Source organism: Aristolochia californica, unplaced genomic scaffold, assembly GCF_029961685.1.
Source record: "Aristolochia californica isolate CCGP_79_NKW_82.1479 unplaced genomic scaffold, dmAriCali1.0.hap1 SCAF_5, whole genome shotgun sequence".
NCBI classification, from domain to species: domain Eukaryota; kingdom Viridiplantae; phylum Streptophyta; class Magnoliopsida; order Piperales; family Aristolochiaceae; genus Aristolochia; species Aristolochia californica.
The window spans coordinates 9,853,836-9,859,835 of NW_027182214.1; the positions used below are offsets into that span (position 1 = coordinate 9,853,836).

The window sequence follows — 6,000 nt, forward strand, 5'->3', positions numbered from 1 at the left end:
ATCAAATCAAATAGAAAACTACCAATTTCGTTCACATATTTTAACATTAAATAAGAAACTACCAAAGCAATGGTGATAAATTAGGAAAGCAGGGTTTCTTATATTTTTATCAGACAAAGAAATGAAATAAACGGTAAATTTTTTTTTGCGTCTTTATAAAGGAATCAGTTCTACTATGTTGTTTCTTAAGAAAAAATTTAGAGCGAGAGCAAAGAAAGAGAAGCGAGAGAGAAGCCATGGGAAAGAGGAAGCCGGAGATGAAGAAAATTGAGAATCGTCAACCTCTGCAAGTCACCTTCTCGAAGCGGAAGAAGGGATTGTTCAAGAAAGTTGATCAACTCTCCATTCTAACCGGCGCTTCAGTCCTCTGTTGCCTTCTCTCCCACCGGTAGGCCCTTTGTCTTCGGAGACGAGGGTTTGATGCAACACTACTTCGAAGGCGAGACGAACTTCCCAAAGACGGTGGAAGACGAAGAGCATTTGTCCTTGGACAACATCGACTTGGAGCAATGCAGCATTGATGAGCTCGAGCTTTTGGTTGCCAATCTGGAGGAGGAAGAAGCCAATATACTGGAGCTCGCGGACGAATTGAATGCGACAAAGCCGGCCTCTGGGCATCAGTTGACGTTCCCGACGTTTGAGGCTGCACCTGCTGCTGTAATTGACGGAGTGGAGGTTACACAACTGCATGATGATCTTGAGATATTTCTTGTAGAGACCGAAGAAGAAGGAAATACCTCATCCAAGATTTCGTCAGCATCGGAATATTTCTTTAATGACTTGCCGCCACTGGATGCCTCCGACTACTACCTGGGCTTCTATGCCTGATCCTGGGGTTGGGTTTTTTTAATTTTTATATTGTTTGATTTCTCACCATTTCTGGGTTCTCACACTGTATTTCTGTGTTTGACACATTTGTTTTTTATTCTGTAGAGAGATGATTATACCTTATTCTAATTAATTACTTAACTCTCAAAACTCTCTTTTGGATTGAATAATAATTCTTGCTCAGTTTACTTCTTTACCGTATTTACTTCGTGGCGGCTTGTGTATTGGTTTCTGTGAATCTCTTGCCCGTCTGGAGACTGGAAGAGATGTAAATTAGTTTTATATTTTTCTTAAATCAAAGGTAGTAGACGATTATTAACCCTTCAATTCTGGTTCTAGGATTGAATGATTACTTGGGTTCTAGTCATTTTGATGTGGACTTGGATCCGTTCTTAACATGGTATTAGAGTGGCGTGTTTGTTTTGTTGGACTTAGTTTGTTCCATGTTCAGTTTTTACCTTATTTATGTTGCCTTTGTTTTAGGGTTGTTGTCTATCTGTATAGACAGGGCTGTGAGGGGCTTTTCATGTAAATTATCCCATATTTCCAAATGCTAAGAGAAATCCTGTGATGATTAATTGGGAAATGACATCCTAATCTTGGCTAGTCGTTTTGTGATGGACTTGAACCCTTATTATATTATTTTTGGGATAAATTGCGATGTCGCTAGGAGGAATACTAAATGTAGTATTCATTAAAATAAATCCAACACTAGCAAATAAGAAGTCACTTGCTGGAGGATTTTTTTGGTTTGTCTCTTTTCATTTTATATGTTATTGAATGCTTAGGTGTGTGTAGTTTCACTTTCAAAATAATTTCCTATCATTGAAAGAAAAATATTTTTTGCTTTCTTGACTCTTTATTACTAAAACCAAAAAAAGAGTAGGATGGCAAATTTTTTTTTTTTCACTTCAAAGGTAGAAAAAGGTTGTTTTAAAAGTTTATTCACAGTGCTTGCAGTTGGTGGTCTGTTCTAATGATTAGTGAAGTATTTTTTTAGGAGTTTTATTTTTTTAAAGTATTTGTGTTGGGCATTCAAATACTCAATTCAAAGAGTATCCGAACACTTGGATATCACATCTTTGTTTCCTTTTATGGGGTTTTGTCAGCAACATATTTGCATGAACTAAATATGCTATTGTCTTTGACCTCTACAGTATTGATAAAAAGCTCTCTCAAAATACAACCAAATACAACCATTGTGTTGAGGAAATGCTATACAGTAAATCTTGCTGTTAGAAAGCTTATTATCTGTATTATGAGTCATATATGCCCTATTTCTAACTGCTGTCGAAAGTTATTTAGGTAAGGGATTATACATTTAACCTGAGTTCTGAGTCACCCCTTCTGGAGGTTTCAAGTCTGCAATGGTGTTCTCCATGCAGATTGATTGATTTTGATTTTTCAAGTGTTTTAAAATTCTTTTTCATTTCTATCTAAGAATGATTGTTTGTGTTTTTTTTCTTTTCTTTTTCAAAATTTATAATGCATATTTGGTAAAAAAATTCACGTTCACTTGTTTTTAATGCAACTACGTTCACTTGTTGTCCAGCGAACCTACATTCACTTGTTATTTCTACTAATGTATTGTCATTTCCCAGGTTTACTAGAAGAAGTTATTTTGACTAGCTATTCAGTGAAGGAATCAGATTTGGAGAGATTCTGATAATTTTTGTTGATGAGTTCTTTTTCGTATATTTTGCACATGTAAGCTCATTTGGTTGAGCATGTCTCATTTATGTTCTAACATCCAGCGTGTGCATCCTTTAATGGCTTTTCTTGTCATAGGTACCATTTCCTTTCTCTCACTATCCTCACTTTTTTTTTTCATTTTTTATGGCCCCTTGGATTAATATCTTTTGCTTTTCTCCTTATGTAGGTTAAAAAATGATGGAGATGATCTCTTATTCCAGCAGTTCTGTTTTTGTTCATGATACTGAACTCACATCAGAGATCACCAAACTTTCTGGTATTCCTAGACTTTAATTAGTATTTTGTCTATAGAAACTGTTTTGCCTGCTAAGAAGATAATGCAGCATTTTATATTATCTTCTAAGAAGATAGATTTCTTTCTTTTTTGTAGCTTTGGTTGGTTTCTTATGGCCACAAGCCTCACGATGTATGCAACTTGTCAACAACTTCAAGCCCAGGCCCAGGCTCATGCGGCAGCAGCCAGTGGCCTGCTTGGTCACACCGAGTTATGGCTTCAAATGCCACCTTCTATTGCTTTTGCAATGAGAGGAAGATTGCAGGGCCTCAGACTCCAACTTGCACTGCTTGATCATGAATTGGATGACTTGGGTATGAAAATGTGTAGTTATGCAAGGATGCATTTGTTTTGCATCATAAATATTTTAAGAGATTTGGTGGAGAACTAGTGGTATTACTTGAAGTTTATGTTAGTTCCTATCAGTTAACTAGAGGTATTTGGAGGCCTACATGGTTGAATTGCATCATTTACTTCATTGCAGATTACGATGCTCTGAGAGCACTTGACAGTGATAATTCTTCTGGTGCTCCCTCAATGAGTGAGGAGGAGATTAATGCTCTTCCAGTTCACAAATACAAAATTCAGTCTAATCAGTCATCAAGTCCACAAAAGGAAGTTTCAAGTTCTTCAGTTATGGTCTTATGTTTGCTATATTAGTCTGTAATAATAGGTATTAAAATGTTGTTTATTTATATTTGATTGATCAGTCTATTGGTCTCTTCATGTTCTCTATTCATGACCTTGGGTGTGCTTTATTTGGTTTTGGACTAACAATGGAGAACCATTTTTTTTCTTCATGGATGAGATGCTCTGATAAATTTTGAGGAGGAACTAATGCAATATCTTTCTCTTCTACAGTGAGGGATCATCACTTCAGCAGGCTTCTTCTTCTGGTATCGTTTCTTCTTTATTTAGATGGGAGAGCCTTATCTACACACAAATATCTATTATTTTAGTAATGTGAAAATTCTTATTGGTTTCCTTTTTCTTTTCTTTTTTTCTTCTTCTTTATTATGGCACATTGTCTTGCTTTTCGGTTTCTGTTTGTTGGCTATGTCAACATGGTCATAGTCCCTGCATTTGGCTCTTATTATGGTCACTTGGTGGATGTTCATATCGGTATTTTTGTTCACACTTGGTGACTAAGACTATTCTTTCATATCTATAAGTAGATCTTCATGTACTGCCTAGGGTGATTGTCTCTCATGATTATGTCAACATCATCATGTGATACCTCATCTTGGGGTGTGATTAAAAGGATACAAATGCAGGATAATACAGGAAGCTGTATTATCTATACAGATGGATGGCAGGAAAAGTCAGTTAAATTTGTAATTTTCTTTGGTGGAAACTCCACTGTTAAATGATTGTTAAACTCTTAAAAACATTTTGATATCGTGTGGTCAGTGGTCCCTCTTGCCATTTTATACCTTGGTGGTTTAAAGTCTTTTTATTGAGATGACATGCACAAATCTTAGGGAACTTGTTGCCTTGGGCATTCCAAGCTCCTGTCTATTTTTCTACTCTTCGATAGGTTTTTAATACTACTTCCCTGTTCAAATTTATTTTCGCTCGCTGTTCCTCTCAGTGGTCCCAATCAACAAAGCATGGGAAGTTGAAATTTCAATGGTGCAGCTAGGGTACAAGACCTATAGGCAATAGGGGAAACATGCTGCCTTAGGACTATAGCACTCGTGTCTTAATACTTGAGAGACTTCTGGTGCATTAGCCCAAGTATCAATGAGGCACAAAAAATCCCTCTCATCCATATGGTTCCTTATATTTCTTCATCTTAGTTCTTTCTGTTGTTGTTTATTTCTTTTATGCAAAGAAAACAGGACTCATCTAAGTTGGATTGGAGTACCACAAATCCCGATGATGAGCTCACTTGTAGTGTTTGCTTGGAACAAGTCAATGTTGGAGAGCTGATTCGTAGTCTTCCATGACTGCATCAGGTTTTTCTAAAACTAGAACCAATTAGCTTTTTGGCTTAATGGAAATTTGTGTGGATGCCTATTTACATAGTTGCTTAAGTGTTCCACTGGATTTGTTGATTGGTAGACCCATTATTTAACTTCTACTGTCAAATGTGTTTCAGTTTCATGCAAACTGCATTGATCGTGGTTGCGCCAACAGGGAACCTGCCCAGTCTGCAAATTCAAAGCAGCATCTGGGTGGCAGGAAAATTCAGAGAGCGGAGTAGAAGGCTCATACATGCTTTAGTTTTTGCTTGCAACAAACTGTTCACTCTCAGACGTTAGTCTTATGTGTTGGAGAACCTTTTGGTTGTTGGAAGTAGTCAGTAAATACATGAAACCAAAACATTTAAATACATGGATAGAGTTGTAGATTGACACAAATATGTAAAATTCCTTTTTCAACATGGGAAGGAAATCTAGGTTATAGCACTCAGTGTATCTAGTAGCAAGATTGACAGAAGTAGTTTTTAGGTGTGGATTTCTGGCATGTGTAGTTATGGATGATCGATCACAATCAGTGACTGATCTATCATTCCAATGCTAGACTAAAAATGTATATTTTATAAAGAATAAGAATTTCTCTCTAAGTACTTTAACATGTTTCTAAGTTATATGTATGATGATTCTAAACATGTCTATATGCAAATTATATTTTAAAGCTCCAATCTCACAAGTACTTAAAGAATAGGAATTAGAATACTATCTTACAAATATTGACCGAATTTAAACGTATGTCTTTGATGATTGAACTCGAGTCTTCTCGTTGTCTTCTTCCTTGTGGGTGTTTCTTCAAGAGATGTTCTTCAATTGAACTCCAGGTTTATATTTTGGCTTTAAAGTTTTAGACCTTGAGATGCTATTGAAGGTGAAGTATCTAAAATAATAGATTTGCAAGTTATTAGCTCAATTAAGTTTTGCTATCATAAAAAATAAGTGGGACTCAACCTACGGTCAACAATAACCAATTATAGCGAGATCCAAACTTCCACCCCTTTAAGCATGTACGACGAAGTATATAGAGTTTGTTAGAACTAGGAATGCCAAAAGACAAAAAAAAATAGAAAATATGGCAAATTTTGGTTTTTTTTATGCATAGGGTAAAATAAAAATTTTTGGCACAAAAATCTTTATAGAAAGCTTTAGTATTGCAATAAAGGTTTATTCAATGCTTTGGGTCATATTTTACAGTTGCATACAAAGCTG

The 6,000-nt window shown here is 35.9% G+C and overlaps 1 long non-coding RNA gene across 2 annotated transcripts; it reads left to right on the forward strand.

The window, feature by feature from the left end:
• Positions 1-216: 216 nt before the first annotated feature.
• LOC137966136 (uncharacterized) lies at positions 217-5,344 on the forward strand. 2 transcript variants are annotated; one of them, XR_011116190.1, is made up of 7 exons: positions 217-835; positions 2,430-2,616; positions 2,708-2,797; positions 2,912-3,129; positions 3,300-3,488; positions 3,677-4,773; positions 4,917-5,344. It is a non-coding gene; the product is annotated as an uncharacterized lncRNA (long non-coding RNA). The 2 variants fall into 2 exon arrangements; XR_011116189.1 differs by having other exon boundaries at positions 3,300-4,773.
• Positions 5,345-6,000: the final 656 nt, after the last annotated feature.